Here is an 18,347-nt window from a genome sequence, read left to right as displayed (position 1 = left end):
GACAAGGTGCTGCACTTCTTCACCATCTGTAAAACATATCTGGTTATGTAATTATGTGTTTTGCTGAACAGAGTGTTCTTCTACATTATTTGATAATTAAATTTGGTTTCTCGAGATCTTCCTAGCTACACATGCATAAATCCTACTAGGAGCTGATGCCACCACACCTGTGCTACTTCAAAACACACCAAAGACTGCTTTCTTTTCCTGCGCAGCTCACCCTGCTTGTGTTTCCTTCCAGCCTTCATGTCACGTGGATGCACTCCAGGTCTTTCTTCCCCAGGTTTGCAGAACAAAAGGTTTTCACAGGCATCATGTTGTTGAAAGTCCTGGAGTGGGACCTGAAGAGGCACAGTCACAGCGCTTCCTCAAGATGAAATAAAAGCCCGTTTGGATGTGTTTGGGAATGCTATTATAATATTGGCCAGGAGATTTCATTCTCAAACTTCTGAAATATACCCTGGACTCTCCTTCAGTGGCTAGTAACAGTATTCATAAGTTGTACATAACTACCTTTTGTTTCCTCTTGCTGGCTATAATTTTGTCAATATAGAATCTATATTTTAGGGCTGGTTTTTGCACATGTGGAACTTTATTGGATGATGACACATCTGGGGCACACTTTGCACTGTTTCTGTATTTTTTTGCAAAAATAGGGGTTTCTGTAAATGAGAAAAAGAGACTTTTGCTTTCCTACCTAACTGGAAGTAGGAGAAAAAGACTTTTAATTAAAAATTTGTCATGACTTTTTTGAAGCGTGATGTATTTAAGTACTAAGGCACTTGAGGATAAAATACGATGTTGCAGAAGTATAGAAGAAAACTGCAGGGAGTCTATTTGCAAAGGCTGTTTCAGCCAACATAGGCCTGGTAATGCTTCAGGGATGCCTAGTAATCACGGATCTTGGAGCAGCCAGTATTTTACAAGCATCTTCAACGCAAGTTTCATTTCAAAATATTCTCAGTCTAATTGAACAAGTGAAGGAGGTTGTCCCAAGGAGCGACCATTCACTGCTGTGTGAAGACACCCAAATGATCTCATTTACTTAACACAGTTTAGCTGGAACAGGACCAGAGTACCTAGTGAGGAAGAGGATGAGAGCAGAGTTATGGAAACTTGGGGAGGACACAGCATTAAGAAGGGGAATGATCAAATGGTGTTGATGGTACGCAAGCAGGGGAGAAAATGGATGGCCTACAAATGCCAAGTTGTAGCCAGAGGAGGTCCTCAGAGACTAGTAAGAGCAGTTGGGACAGCATAAGGAAGAGCTATACTGGAGTCGCTCTTCTCGGATTTCAGCCTGCTCGTAATGACTTTGTGTTCGGTTATTCTGCAGAGGAAAGCGTGACCCTCTGCAAGTGGGATCAGGACTGTTTTTTAAGAGGGAGAGCTGTGGATGCAGCTGGAAGAGGAAGCGCAATGGTTACCGGCTGCTTATCACATCCTTCCTCCCAGAGGTCTTCATCCTCTCGCAGCCGCCAGCTGAGTTGGTCATGCGGATGACCCCACACCTGGTTAAGCAAAAAGGATCTAGGCTAGGTTAATTAGTTTAAATTGTATGTCTTTGGTAATCTGTCTCATGTTGATTGAAAGTAGCTGGAGAACGCTCCTACAGGCTGATTGGTGGGAGGATAACTTCTAGCAGCAGCAGGCTCTAGGAGACAGTAATGTCTTCAGGTGCAGTGCTACTAAAAAACCCCAAGCAACTAAATGGATCAACAGCTGCATGGATGCTTATAGGCAAAGCAAAGGGGATGAGTAAGGACTTACTAGGGCAGGCAGGAGAGGGGTGGGGTAAGAAGAGAGTCATTAGAGGAGGAAAACAGGTTAAAAGGGGGGAAAATAACCCATGTTCTCTCAGTGTGGGGTTTCCATGTGTCCTCTGTAGGGACAGCTCCTGAGCCTGTGAGAATTAGGATGTTCTTGTGACTTAGTGTAGATGTGCATATAATATATTTTCTTTTTAAAATTTGGTACGTTAACATTGTCTATATTAGCATGACAACTGAAAACATTTAGAAACTTATTTGGAAATGCAGTAAGATTTAGCTCCTATCATCACCTGAAAACTCAAATTTCAGATCAGCTTCTGAGCATTTGACTGTGGTTAGGAATCACATTAGTGTCTACCTGCTCCCTTTGCTAGCTGTGTGAAGCTGTTTCTCATTCTTCACCTGTCCTGCAAAGCCACCCACAGTTCTAAAAAGGCACGTAATGTAATCAGTCACCTATCTAGTTGTGGCTGCTCAAGAGTTAATTACCTCTCGGATATAATGAGCTAAAAGAGAGGGAAGCCAGCACCGCTTTGCTCCATCTGCACACCTTGGTGAGTTTGAATCATTATAGTGCATCACAGGGGAGATGAGCAGAGAACTGAATGAACCTTTTCTTTTCTCTAAAGCTACGAATCTTTTGCAAAGTTTTAATCAATTTCTACTCTGTGTTTTTCCTCTCCAAATACCTTATGCACTAATGGGACCTATTGTATTTATTCGCATCGGACATTTTTACAAGAAAAGCTATTAAGAGGAAGGACTCAAACTCAGTCCAATTTACTACGTATCCGGAGGCTTAACCAAAACTATTATTACATGAAAGAATGGAGGAAATTAAGAACAGGGCCTTCAGAATACCAAATGCCAGTACAATTTTTTTCTTAATTTTTTTTCTGTCTAATTAACTCTGTCAGGAGTTTGAAAACAATTAGGCACTAGAAAAGGAAAAAGGGTAAACTATTCTTACCTAACTCTTCTGTGCATGTTAAATACTTCCATGCTGCGTTGCAGGCGTCTTCTGGACTGAAAAAAAAATAATTAAAAAATGGCTAACATGAACTCTAGTGGTGTTTCTGGAAGAATCCTGTCCTCAGTTACTGAAAAGCGTGATGAGACCCTCCTAGATAATAACATAGAGGGCTGTAAAGGTTAAGGAATGATCTGGTTTAGATGATACTACTTAGAAGAATATGACCTTAAAAAAGAAATACTTGCTTGGGTGATTTTTTTTTCTAAAGGCAAAAAATTGTGAGAAATGTTTTTAAGAGACCTAGGATATTCTCTTTTGTAAGATTAATCAAGAGTAAATTAAACTAGATAGAAATGATGGTATCTTGAGAGCAGATAACATTTTTTGTGCTAGGTTTGGTTACTAATAACCTGATTTACTTGGTAGTGCAGCTGTGATTTTCCTCCAGCGCCCATCCCATTTTTTGCAGTCCGTGCCTCATACAGTCTCAACATCTGCACCCACTTTGATCATAGCATAAAGATCGTGGACTTAATCTAATTTAATGATAATTGTAGGGGACTTCTGCATGGATAACGATGAGAGCTGGTGGAAGAAAAGACTGTATGTTATCCAAGAGTCAAAAACATGCAGTCTATTTGAATTCCTCTGCTTTTAAGCTTGATGAATTATGTGAAAAATCTCGTTTCCAGCAAGATTTTAATTACCTCATGAAAATATGCCTCTTTGTATGAAGCTCCAGCTGGATATTGAAAAGCAGAAGAGCCTGGAACCTGCCAGCACAGTCATGAATGGGAAGTTAGGAGGCAGTGAGTTTAAATTCACATGTAACCCTGTGCTTATTCCTTTACTGCAAGAGCAACTGAGTATTTCCATCAAGACATACATGTCTCTCTTCTAAATAAGCCACAGTCACCTCTGATATGACAGAATGCTTCCTATAGCAAGCCTTTTCTGCTACTATTTTCTGGAGTGCTTGTGTGAGGTTCTGGTATGTGGCCTTTGGGACAAAAGGAAAAGTCAAATGTATTAATGTTCACCTGTCAATGGAACTTCTTTTTTTCTCTCTGCGTTAACAGAGCATCTTCAGTAAACTTGACGCAAATATGACACTTTATTTTTTGCTGCTTAGAAGCTCTGGTTCTTTTGCCTTTGGCTGTTAATGTGGAGTAATATTAGTTTTCTATGTTGGCTGGATTCAGCTTGCTGTTCCCAGAAATAGTGGCTTGCATGTTTCCTGTGAAGAATTCTAGGAAAAATAGGAAAGGCTACGAATTGCCTGAGCTGGCAATGTAACAAGAGAAAGTGTAATGTGACAGGAAGTCTTACTGCAGTGCCACTGTGTGTTGAGGGCAGTCATTTTTGGTCTCACTGGATGTCTTTTTTCTACATGTGTGCTTTTCTTGTGTCAGGAAAGATTGTAGGGCTTCCTTATAAAGGGGAATAAGCTTTTTAAGGCTCTTTTCTGCAAACTCTTATTTTTAAATTATGGACTGAGAACATGCCTTGACTAGATAATGCACTTTGAAACAAAACTGAGACCTGTGTTACCACAAGGGTCACCAGGTGCACCCAGTTTCTTTGCTGGGTTAGCTGCAAAGGCACTGACCCCTGTAGTTTTTTTCTCTGTTGCAAGAGTCTTTATTTTGATTCTTAATGAGCGTGGTGATCTGCCTCATGGCATGCCAGAGTTGTGAATTTTGCTAAGCTTTTCATAAAATTAGGAGGAAGGCATTCATTCTATTCTCTGAAGAGTTTTATGGCCTAAGTGGGAGACACAAACTGGCAAAAGGAGGGATAGGAGATACAAGTCAAAAGCAGATTGATTGGATGTTGACAATCACAGGAGCTCCACAATTGTTCTCTTATTTTTTCAGTTTTCAAGTTTTGTACATTTTGTCTGTTAAGGTGAGGGTTAGAGCAGAAAAGAAGAGCCAGGAATTTGGGAGAGGTGAAGTGCTCAGTTCTAATCCTTTATGCTTTAGTTGAGACCTGCTGAGAAAGGCTCTCCAGCTATTTAAGCAGCTAATGACAAATGTTGCTCCTATGCCTTCACTTTGAAGCAAATAAGAAATCATCCATTTGCATATGTTGGACTTGTAAATTTACTTCAGGCTTGTGATTACAGCAAGGCTATAGATCTTCACAACAACAGGCCATCACTGTTTACACTTGCTTCAACTGTGGAGTCCTGAAAAAACCTCTGCCAAGAATGGATTCACAGTCGTGTACTTAGTAGTAGAACATAGTCTTTGAAAAAACAAATCAAATCCAAAAAGAAACAAAAATGTCCAGCTCAGGGTGGACAGGCATGCAGTGTTTAAATACATTACCTTAAAATTATTGTCTACAGCTACACACTCTCCATGAATTCAGAACTAGAACTCGCTAGCAGAACAAAGGATGGGAGTTAAACATCTTATGAGCAAATCCCTTTTAAACAGAATATCTTAATGTAACATGGCCTTTGACAGTAGTCAGTTTTCTTTCTGTTTTGGTAGAATCTTTGTTTTGGCTTAGCAAATGAGTATTTAAAACAACATAACTCCATCTTGTTCCTGTCTGACAAATAGAGTGCAAATACATTATTTACATGAGAAAGTTCTGTTTGCTTAACAGAATAAATGTGATCCTGAGTTAACATTGCTGTCTAGATGTCAATAATCTTCATCTATGTGTGAATAAGAAAAGAAAGATTCTGACAATTCTTAATTAGCTGGTAATATTTACATTTTCCTTTAATGTCCAGTAACATTTTTATTGCTGTTTTAGTGATCAGTTTATAGCTCTTTATTAATACAAACTGTCAAAATGAGAGCAGTGCTTACTCATTGCTGACTCAAAAGCAGAGCCTCCTTACAGATTTTCCCACTCTTCTCCCTTCCCTGTATATTGTTTGGGGGTTGCCCATTGAAATTTCAGCTGTAGGTATTAGTAGCCCCTGTGTATAACAGGTTGATCTATTTTCTAAAAAATAAGGAGAGATGGTAAAAATAAACAAGCAAATAGGCCCAAGAATTAAGGAAGTCTGTTATGGACCCATAGTGCTTTTCAGCTGATGCACTTGGTCATTACTACCCTTTAACTGTTAAACCATCTGTGCTTTATGGAAAGAAAAAAAGCTTGTTGTCTTGAAGTATTTGCACATCTGCTAATATGTGAATGATCAAAGTATATTGTTCACTTCACAATGTACCTCCAATGTCTGTTTCAAAACCATCACAGAAATCTTTGGGTTTATGGCTAGTATCCAAAGAAAAAGTGCAGTAACTTTTATCCCTATTTTCATGGTCTATAATGCTCCAGATTAACAGGATTGAAATTTCTTGGAAAAAGGTTTTAATTGTTGTGGCTTCTACAATAATGATATTTATTGCATTAATTCCTAGATTTGACTCTTAACAGCTTTTAGAAACTTGCCAAATCACCTTGGGAAGAAAAAAAAGCTTTCTAACCATCTAACTACACCAGTGACAACTGACAGCTATGGGTCAAAGAATAGAGGGACACCTGGGACCAATTGTTGATGTCTGAATTTGATTTTAATCATCTTTGCATGTGAGTGTGGACTAATTTTTGTCCTCTGTACAGATGTTTTCATTGGCTGCTAAACAACACTGTCTTGATTTATGAAAGGTCATAACAATTATTGCAAAAAGATTGCAGGATGCTTCTGCAGCTATTTGAATCAAAAATTATTTTTCTTTCTCAAGGTATATCTCAGAAAGGTGTGCCACAACATTTCTTTAAGAAGTATGTGAATATACTGTGTCCAATAGTGTGCGTTGTGAACATCTTCCTACTTCTCACTTAGCATACGTGATTCAGATGGCTTAACTATGTACATGATGTTACGTAGATTAATGTGTGAGCTCAAAAAAGGGATACAAAGGGATAAACTGGAACTTGCAGTAGCCAAAAGTCTGAGCGGTTATGTGTAGAACCACATTCAACAGACTTCATTTTGCTAAGTTTCATCACCTGTATTTTTAAAAAATGGACCAAGGACAAATAGTGTATGCTACTGAGGATGAATTTGGGGTATTTTCCTTCAAACTCACTCAGACAAGTATTTCTCAAGAATGGGGTTGTGTGTGTTCCAACCTGTAGGGAGGAAAATGCGTTTTCTGTAAAATTCTCATAAACAGCAAAACTTTTGTTTTCCTCCCAGTTCTGCATGATGGATTACTCTTGCATATTTTGTACCTTCTATCTCTAAAGACTCTCCATTGCCATCAATACATTTACTCAGTAAAAACAAATCAGGAGAACCCAGGAAAGCGAACTGCGTGATTAACATTTGCCATTTTTTTCAGTGCTGACTTGGGTTACTAATGAAGTACTATAAAGTTATTCTTATTAGCTCAGTTTCACTTTCGCTTTGTCCCCATACATAGAAAAAGCATGTAGATGGGGCTTTAATAAATTTGTACTGATATTTTTACAACAGTCTGAAATAATCATAGCCTTATTGCAAAGGACCCTAGTCAAAATCTGAAATATGGAAACCCGTCCTGATCCACAAATCAGTAAGTAAATAACTAACTTCCTTTTTCTTCTTCTTTTTTTTTTTTTTTTTTTTTTTTTGGTAGAAAGCACTCGGCAGCTCCTGCTAAATTATTATTTGTCATGTAGGTTGTTCGTTTCCTTTAGAAATATCTGCTGACTCAGGTAAATTAGGAATGAGTTGTTAAACACATACTAAAGTTCTTCATTGTACTTGCTATTTTAAAATATTTCCTCAAGAGCTCCTGTAAAGGAGTATATAAATGATTTCAAATTTTTCTCTAGCAATTTTATAAGAACATTTTGTTTATTTTCCTCAGCAGGCAGAGTTCAGGGCTTTACCTTGCGTTAAAGTTGTAGTGTAAAGCATTGACGTGATACTGTATTTTTGAAAAATAGAGAAGTTGTGCCAAGTATAGGGATGAGGGACAGAAACTTCTTCAATCTGAATTCACCAACTGGAAAATAAACTGTGTCTGAGCAGCTCTGATGGAGAAACAATCCTTAAAAATGGAAAATAGTCTTTGTTCTTTTATTGCATTTAGTTTACAAGATGAACAAGAACCAACAGGGCAAATAGCAAGTCTTAAGCGATTCCATTTGCTCTATATTTATAGTTCTACAAAAAACACAAATCCCTTCCTTTGGGAGGATTTATATAGCCTCTTACCATCCCTAGAGCAGCTATATTGTACAGGATCTTACCCTTTCTTGGCAAAATTTGCTGTGCCTTAGTCCAACAGTAAAACAAAGGGTAAAAGAAAAATGAGTGATTTCTAGAGAATTTGCTTCTTCAATTAATAACGTCTTATTTTAAAAAAAGTTCAGAACTCCCACTCTGAAATCAAAACTAAAACTCATGTTAGATATCAATTTCCACTGAAGTTAGGTTTTATTTTTTCTGGGGATTATGGATCCATATTTTTCATTTTTTAAACAACCTTACTTATGGATTCAGCTTCTTTATTCTTATATATATTATATTGTTATTCATATAATTGCAGGAATTCCACTGTTTTGAAACTCTTTAATTGGCAGCACCTGATGTGTGCTATAAAATCCTGGCAAAATGGCAAACCTCCTTTGACTTACTGAGCAGGGTCTCAGTTTTGAGTTGCTAGGTCTGGCCAGATTCTCTTGCTGAAATAACTTCACAGGTGCTGTGCGGGATGACTACCCACACTGTTTGAAGGAGAATGGAGGATGGAAAATCTACTAATGATGTTCAGCCCCAAACAAAACAAAGGTGATGCAAAAAAAAGCCATGGGTAGGAGATGAGGCTAACTTCTCCCTTTCAGGCTGTGACATTCATTCAGATCTGTAGCCTTGAGGAATTCATGGGGCCCTTTCTGCTGTAGCTTGAATGTGTTGGAAACAGCATTATTTCTTTACCGTTGCTAGCAATCGAAGCTGGCCAGGAGACGGATGGTTTCTCTTAGGTGTGGATCTTGTTACTGTGATCCATGTGTATGATACCTTAAGACAAGATAACTCCATGTAGAACATAACCATAAACCTCTTCAAATATGAGCTGGTAGTAGTATAGTTTATGAGCACCATATGTTAATGGTGCTCTGTGATACGTGTCATCTGCCTGGGGGGTGAGCGCTCTTTGAGTTGGTGCTTTGTATTGATTTGAAATAGGTCGCTTTTGAAATATCAGCGTTTCTGAGGCTATAAAGCTGCAAAAAAGTTGGTGTCAACAGTTGCCTATTAAATACTCTGACTTTGCAAAAACACTCTTGCCTCTTCTCCAAGGAAGAATTAGTCTGAATTTGATGAACCAGTGAGCATGTTACTGTTAGGAAATTGTTGCATCCCAGTTACAGAATAGGTTCCTTGAATTCCCACCAATTTGTCACATTCAAGATCTTGTTACAGGCAAAAACACACCTTATATGCAAAGCCAAGAATTTACCATTAGTATAATTAAAATCTTAATTGTCTAATCAAAGGATTATTATTATTCCAGTTACAATAATACTGACACTTATACTTCAAAGTAAATAGCTAAAATGATGCATACCCGTGTTTTCTAGTATGTACCCCCTTCTCTAATGTTATACTTACCCTTCCACTGGCACTTTGGGTCTGAAGGTCAATTTTTTTCAATCTTGGCGGAAGGAGAAGTTTCTGGTCAGTTGTCTGCATCTTGAGTGTTCTGAGTCCATCCTTGGGAGAAGTCTTTCTCTTCACTTTAGAATCCACTTGCAGGCATTTTTATGTTTGCTAACATGGTCTGCACCTATCTCATTCTTCACGGGTTTGTAATTCCACATTACATTTGAATTTACTATATATGGTGGTTTTGACATATGTTTGAGACTTGTTCTTTGCTCTCTTTGTTACCCCTACAGCTGGTTTTACCTAGCTTCCAAGGACTCATCCCTCTCCTGGCTAGTCACTGAACACTGGTTGCCAGTATCTTACAGCCCTGAGACCTCTGGGATCATCTTGTGTCCATACTGACAAGGCTACGTTCTGTCCTATGCCCTCAATGTTGCTTTTTGGTTTAGGATCCCAGGTAGTGCTTTTTATTGCCACCTGATACCTAAAAGTAAGTCTCACACCATACAGTTATACAAAGCTAAGCTAAAGGTAAAGCAACATAGATAATAGTCATGTAATAGTTGTTAGATAATTGCTCTTACAACTAAATAAGCTCAAACCCAGCTCTAGGCAGGCCCAGACTGACACATCCTGAGATCTCCGCTGGTAGCATAATGAAAACCAAGGATAACGTGTGGCCTGTTATAAGCAGTGGCAACACCATATTTACTGGGCAACAGGGCTACAATAGAGAGTTGGCAAATGGCAGAAGCCATGGTGTTTGTTTTTACTGAGAGGGAAAGCTGGGGCATGCGAGGAAGGAGAAGCGTGTGGCTGATTCGACACATGAGGGGTGAACATGGCATGAGGAAAGAAATAAGGCTTCAGTTTACTTTTGTGTGTCTTCAGATGTGAAAGTGTAAGGATGTAAATGAGCATCATCTTAGTGTAGAAGCTTTTCTGGTATGACCTCAGTTTTAGAAAATAGGGTGTTTGGTATGTCTCAGTTACAGGACTCTGGGTTAGCAGGATATAGACCAAATACTAAAGAACAGCCAGTTCCCAAAGTTTTTAAAGACTGTCTCCAGCACACCTTGCTGCCACCCAGTGCGTCTTGGAGTGCCTCCTCTTTGTGTTTTCTGCAGGAGACAATAGCAGGCCTGTGGTCTGCTGAGAATTCCTCCTGCCTGGGCAAGGAGAGTGATCCTCATGGGTCCTGTCCCACCAGTTATACCAAAAAGCATGCTTTGCTTAAGGGAAATACTTTAACCAAAGCAATCACCAAGGGGACAAGTGAGACTTTCAAAAGCACTGGAGGTCTGTATGACCTCTGACTAGTATTGCTCTTTATCTATTTTTTTATTTTATTATATTTTGAACAAAGTACTCATTCCATTGAAAATTTGATTAATGTTTGTAGCAAATTGAAATACTTCTTGAAGCAGCTTGTTCACCCTATCTCTTGGAGTGCAGGGGCGAAATCTGAAAACTAGCTGACCATGTTGGTTAGGGAAATCTCTTCAGCAGTGTTTCCACTGGTTTAATCAGTCTGGTTTCCAGCACAGCTTCAGCCAGAATGTGGTTAGCCTGAGGTTATTGCAGCTGCTGTTTGAGAACAGCAGTAGGAAAGGATTGTCGGTAGTTTGAAGACCAGCTTGGTATATTGGAGACCAGGCTAAAACTCCCTGTTCCGCCACAGACTTCCAAAGTGCCTCAGTTCCCTATCTGTAAAATGTGAGCAACAGTACTATTTTACAACCAATGATTTGTGAAGAAAAATAAAATTATTAAATATTCTGAAAATCTGGGAGGGAAAAGAAACCATAAAACATATTTGATTGGAAAATCTTTCCTTTATTTTCTGAAAAAAAACCACCCCACCCCCCAAAAAAACCCCAAAACCAAACCCAACTTTTTATGAACTTAGCAGTGCTTCTTTTTGTTGGTTTTTTTTTTTTCCTCCCCCTCAACCAGTCATTACGTCAATAAAGTTATGACCAAACTTGGACCCACTATGCAGAACCTAGTAGGACAGTGAAGTTCGAAAATCTTAAGAAATCCAGGACCTGGAATTCATCGCCACTAAATTATAACCCTTTCAAGAAATACTTTGAGAAACATGGGAACTGATGAGACTGTTCTTTAATGAAGAAAATCAAAGATGATGAGTTCTATAGGCAGTATTGAGCTAGTTGTCAGTAATTAGCTTCAGATGAGATTGTTGTCTTTAATGCTTCTTGACTGTTCTTGGATGAATTGGAACATGCGATGAAAGTGTAATTACAGCCTTTGATATTTTGGTGGATGTCTCAATGCTTCCTGGAAGTAGTCCAACAGGTTGTTTGGCCAAGTGGTTTGTGGGGTAGCCAGTTGCCTATACAAGTAAAGGAAGAAAGAGAAAACTGTTTAATTGTTCATGCAGTAAACGGTCTCCTCACATACATTTCATGATGTGGTATTTTAAATGCATCTAAGGAAAAGTCTATCTAATGAAAGAACAAATGCTTTTTGTCTTTTATGTGGATTGTGTTACTTGTATGCTTATTGTATTATTTCAAGTTCAGGCTTTTTAACGCTAATTATTAAAACAATAAGTTCAGTGTGTCTGGGGTAGGGAAAATGAATGCTTTAAAGAATACAGTCTGTGAAAGTGGATTCTGATAGGATGTATGTTGGTTTTGTGCTGGCCTGAGTACTGCTACTCTGGGACTACATCAGTGCATCGCAAATGCGAATGAGGGCGTTAGTGTTTTGAAAACGATATATCATTTCAGTCTGAATGTTTACAATGTAGAGGTGCTTATAATTTCAGATTTCTCTGTCAGATTCACATTTAATTAAACTTCAAGTAGGATATAAATTGGAAAGTGTGGACTAGGTCTAGCAAGTCGTAGAAAGGGAAAAAAGTATTTTGGAAACTGGGAAAGATAGTGGCAGATACAAAACACAAGGAGCCTTATACCTGCTGTGATCAGGTGGAAAGGAGCAGGGAGTATTATCCCAGATTCTTTTCTACAGAAGCTTACGAAGGCAGGGAAGAGATAAGAAATGTCTCCCCCGGGTGAGCTACCTTAGAACAGCATCAAAATATCTGGGAGGTAGATGTCCTCACTGAAGCACTGAGTCAGCAACCATCACCTTGCGAAGGGCGACTTCAGCTCTTTGGGGGTCAGCAGATGGAGGTCTGGAGAAAAACCCCAAACTCATTTATAATTCAGGTTCAGTAAGTGTGAACTGTGAACCCACCAGATGCCAACATGTCTGAACCAGCATTCTGGAGACCTTTGCCCATGATATGTTCTCCTTATGCTTTGCTGAATGTCTGTGGAGGGGGAAGGAGTAAAGACTGTCCACTGCAAGCTGTTTCAGGGCTTTCATGGGTATGCTTCTTGTAATACCTAGCATATACAGACAAGCATGCCTTGCATTTTGATTTCTCCTTGCCTTCTCTGGTAGCTGCACCTTACACCTCTTCTCACTTGCACAGGAAGAATAGTCAAATGTTGAAGTAACTTGTTTAATCAGGGTCATGTAATGAGAATTTCTGCTCCTTGTTAAAATAAGCAGCTCAATCTTTGTGATAAATCCCTTGACCACAGAGTTAGCGTTGCTGTTCTGAATTACACCTGTTTAAAACAGTTGTCCCACAATACTTATCGTCTAGGTCAATAAGTTCTGGCGGTATTTCAGAATGATATTTTACAACATAAAATTTAGACAATTTGTCAATTTAAACAAAATTGGATGAACTCGTGTGAATCAGTCATAAGCCTTTATTCCATCTGTGATTGACTGGATTTTAAAAATTTTTTTTCATAGTACCTTTTGATAATTGGCATGCCTGAGCTATTCAGAACAACAGATACCTTCCCCCAGCAACTCCCACTTCCATCTTACAATTCAGGGAGAGGGTGCAGCACTGCACATTCCTCACCTTATATTTGCAGGTGGCAGTTTGTAGCTTCAGGGGTATGAATGGGGATCTGGGATCAAAAGCCCATAGTTACATTTTCATTCTAAAAAGCCAGAAATTTTCCAGATATGTTTGGTAAGAGAATTTACCCAGGGTGAATCTGTGGTAATGATTACTATTCTTTCTAATCATCTTTTCAAGGATTTCTCTTGCATTTCAAAACCAAAATGGTGCTACTTTCATTAGGCAACATCTTGTTTCTTGCAGTAATTGCCCAGAGACTGGGGGAAAGAAAGAGGGAGGAGGGTTGCTACCTGGAAATCTTAGCAGAAAATTGAATTTCATGTGGACTTAAGCTCAGTACGTTAGGAGGTCTTTCAGTATTAGTGCACAAAATGACCATCTGTTATGCAACTATGGCTTTAGTCTAATGAATTATCTATGTATTCAAACTATACCTGGTTAAAGTTACCAGCTTTAATTAAAGTTACCAGCTTTAATTAAGATAAAATAAAGCTAAAACTCCACTCCCTGCCCTTAGGTGAAAATCCACAGCCTTGTCCTCCTCTTCCTCTCCATCCATACTCTACCTCTGCTTTTTCAGATAAGTTTTGAATACAGTATTTTGGAATATCTGTGCACAGTAAGTGCATAGTGCTGAAATGAATTATCTTTGTGTTTATCTTCCTTAGATATTTCAAATTATCATTATCTTAAACAGATCCCAGATCTGAAGCTTTTTGTCTGTGGGTGACAATGATGAATGTAAAAGCATTCAGGTGAGATGCAGAGGGAAGAATTAGGGAGAATAATCTACAAGTCAATTTTGTCTGTAGAAACTGCATCACCGAAACATGTTAAATGTTGCTTGTATGGGAAGAAATTTGCAAAGCTCTAAAAAACCTCTGAGATGCCATTTTCAAGCACTGCATTTCAATCAATGTGGGGAGTGAGGTGAAAAATTAAAACGAAATTAGTAGTTGTGACATTTTTGTAAACATTTCAGCTATGAAAATAGGAACCCGTTTTTGCTACTGTTTTGCTGAGTGTGCTTGTTGGATCTTTTGTTACATAAGATTGTGTAATTGAGGATAAATGTGTACTGTTGAATTTTTATTTGCTCGTAACGTTACTCTACCTGTACACATGAAACTAGTTGTTTGAGTGCACAAGTGAGTTTGTGGATGAACAAAAGACATCAAAACTCAAATTTAGCAATGAGGTTAAACAGACAATGCAATTTAAAAGGCAAGGCCTTAGCAGAATACTTACAGTATATGTAATAATTAAATTCATAGGAAAAAGAAAATCTTAGAGTAAGTGCAATCACCAGCATTGAATTTGTCTTTGTATGGGACTGGGGAGGTCTAATAAATGACTAACTCTATCTGTTTTCTCTTAGCCATGTATATGGTGGTGTCTGCTGGATGCCTCTCATTTTTCTTGCCTCTTGGACTGGAAAATGATAAATAATGCACCCTCTGGTATGAATTTCTATTTGTGTGTATTTGGCATAACACAGGCATCTTAGAAATGAGTGAACATTTCTCTCACATCTGGAACATGTCTAAATTATCACCAATAACGTCCCCACTACAAATGGCTGAACAAGACAGTAAGGCACTGTGTCAAATTTAGTCCAATTCTTTCTGCTGTTAAATGAACAACCACCAAAAATGTGAAGTGCTTACTGTTCCTGAAGTCCTATTTAAAAACAAAGCAACCAAATTTGCAGTAATGGCTAGTTTTTAGTCACGAGTTGGCTTGATTTTAAATTGGTTTCAAGAAAGCCTTATCCCCTGTGCTTAAGCCCATACATAATAGATTACGTATTCTGTAATAACAGCAGCATTTATACTCTGGTGATGTTCTGCTAAAATGTGCCTGAGATCTTATGGCTGTGCTTAGTTGAAGTAATTCAGTCCATGGACTTGCTTAGCATCTGAAAAATATTCCCCTCTCAAGATGCACAGAACCATGCCTAGCATTTCTCCTACCCCGCGAGCAGGTGGCCAGCACATTGGTGCAAAGTGTCCAGCCACGCTGCTGTCTTCAATTAGGATCCATTCAAAGCTGACTCATCTGTTACTATGGGGCTCTTGTCAACCTGGCTGCTTTCAACCCATAAGTGTTAATGTGTATTTACCGCAGTGCAGTTGTCAATCATTCACACCAACACCCTCATGGCAAGGATTTGCTTCATAGGGTTACTATTGGCAGTGGTGCTGTGGGGATGGGACTGCCTCATCCAACCTGCAAAGCTCAGGAACACAGTTTTGTTTTGTGCATCTGTTCCTTTTATTTTTCATGGACTGAGTAACAATTTACCACCCAAAGAGATGAAGGGGTATATCCCATGCCTGTTGTGTTTGGATACCAGCACAAAGATGAGATGGTCTGTGGTGAAGTCTTGCGGTTTAGGAAATTGTACTGCCTATTTTATTTTTCCAGCAGGGTAAATCAAAGAAATAAATAGAAAATAAGTGTTTTTTTTTTTTTTTTAAAAAAATCATTTTCCATAACCAGGGTCGTACTCAGAGTAATTCATGAGCATGCCTTAATACTGTGTGGTTTGCTGCTCTGTCCCATTTTTAAGGAGCAGAGAAATGGGGGCTGGTTGATTTTGTGGACTTTAAACCCTTCTCTGGAAGCCTTTTTACTACTGCTAGCACCCCCTCTTTCTTGTGTAGATTCATCACAGCTGTTTGTGGCACAGCATCAGCCGCTGCTCAGACCCTGTAGTTGAAAGCATGCCCTTCTGCAGCCCAAAGGCAAATTAGTCCATCAGCTTAATTCTTATGGGATTGTGGCTCTTGATTACTGGGCTCCTGCCACAGAGGTGATTTAATATCTTTTGAGTCTATGTGGACCAGGGTTGATGGAAGGTCAGTGAGAAACATGCAAGTTTTCACTTTGGTTTTTTCCCAGTTTAGGCTCTGGTGACACTGATGCAATCCTCACCTTTTATTTTCCTTTCCTGTTCCCCACTTCTGGCTCTTGTAGCTTTGTCTAGACTACAGATATGGATGGTGTGGGAATAATGGGCAAGCGTGCATGTGCGTGCACACACACATTTTGTATCTTATAAACTTTGTATTACCTATGTGAAGTACTCCTGCCTGAATGAATAGCGTTAAATCAAAACAGACTGTGAGAGGGAAACAACAGGAAATGAAAGACCGGCTAAGATAAGGTATTCAGCTGCATCAACTGGTTTAATAAAAATGTCGCTGGTACCTCTCCCTCCATATATGCTTTGCCTTGCTTACATCCTTAGCTCATCACAGCTAGAACAATGTGGTGACTACAAAGCACCCTGGGAGGTGGATTTAGGGGGAGAGGGCTGCGCAGTGAAGGAAATGTTACCTGAGCAAGTTTCCCAACCTATTGACCAGTCAGAAACGCCACGGCCGTGGTTGCCTGCTGTGCCTTTATGCCCAGGTGTCATTTTTATTTCTGCACAAGTGCTCATTATGGCATTGAGGGGGGAGGCACTTACTACAGGCAAAGTGAAAGGGCCTGTGGGCCATCACTGTGCGCTCTGTGCTGCCGCAGGGGTTGCTGAGAGTGCAGGCTTATTGATGCAGCAGGGTTATTCGTCTGCTGAAAGCAACCAGCAGTGTTTCTGCTGGATTCGAGGGTCTGTCTATAGCCTTGGTTTCATTCCTATGACACCTCTCCTTTACTGGCTGTATGAAAAACAGCATTCAGATCTTCTTTGTCTTGTTAGATCACTTGGGCACATGCGCACGCAGAAAATATTGTCGTCTTGTTGTTTTACTTGATTAGTATCTGCCATGGTTATGTCCCTGTAGGTCTAGGTGTCTCAGAGATATAGAGGGTGAGATAATCTAGTGAATCCCAGTTAAACAGACAAACCATTTTCAAAAACAGAATTTTTAGTTATTTGTACTTAGGTTAGGGCATGTACTTCAAATGTACTTTCACAGGAACATAAAACTTTCATAAGCCTCTGCATTTCTGCTGCAAAGTTAAAATGCTTTTCTTCAGCTGGCTTTGCTTTCTGCATTGTGTGCAAGAGTGGGAAAATCCAAATCCTGCTAACACAAAACACATCCTGCACACTCACTTGTTCCCTGGGCAGCAAGATGAGAGAGGGATTGAACTGCATATGACTGGTATTAGTCACACTGATTCTTATGTCCTCCTGGAAGGTATATTGCTCTGAAGAGACCATCATAGGGAATTACACCCGCACAGAGCTGGGCTGCTTACCCAAAAATATAAGGAGCTTTCTCTGCCCAGTCTATGAGCAACTGTAGTAAAACTAAACTAGTAACAGCAGAGTATTTAGGACTAATGGACAAAAATAAAAATGGTTCTGTCTTACTACATGCTAATTCTGGGCTTCCCTTGGTTGCCTTCTCCACCTCTTCTGTTCTCCTTTCAGTTAAGCATCTCTTTTTTTTTTTTTTTTTTTTTTTTTTCCTACAGCCTCTTCCTTGCTTGTTCTTTTCTTTAGTTTGCCTCTCTCTTTGGGTGTCGTGGTTTAACCCCAGCCAGCGACTAAGCACCACGCAGCCGCTCACTCACTCCCCCCCATCCAGTGGGATGGGGGAGAAAATCAGGAAAAGAAGTAAAACTCCTGGGTTGAGATAAGACCGATTTAATAGAACAGAAAAGAAGAGACTAATAATGATAATGATAACACTAATAAAATGACAACAGTAGTAATAAAAGGATTGAAATGTACAAATGATGCGCAGGGCAATTGCTCACCACCCGCCGACCGACACCCAGCCAGTCCCCGAGCAGCGAAACCCTGCCCCCCACTTCCCAGTTCCTAAACTAGATGGGACGTCCCATGGTATGGAATACACTGTTGGCCAGTTTGGGTCAGGTGCCCTGGCTGGGCATGAGAAGCTGAAAAATCCTTGACTGTAGTCTAAACACTACTGAGCAACAACTGAAAACATCAGTGTTATCAACATTCTTCACATACTGAACTCAAAACATAGCACTGTACCAGCTACTAGGAAGACAGTTAACTACATCCCAGCTGAAACCAGGACATTGGGCCTGCTTCATCCCAGTGTAAATTTTAATTATTTAACTGCCTTTTCTGCTTTTCTGCAGAGTGTTGTTTTCTGTCCAGAGCTGCTTTTACTCTGT

Source organism: Haliaeetus albicilla, chromosome 1 (genome assembly GCF_947461875.1).
Source record: "Haliaeetus albicilla chromosome 1, bHalAlb1.1, whole genome shotgun sequence".
Classification (NCBI taxonomy): Eukaryota; Metazoa; Chordata; class Aves; order Accipitriformes; family Accipitridae; genus Haliaeetus; species Haliaeetus albicilla.
Note: the sequence above shows the minus strand (reverse complement) of the source record.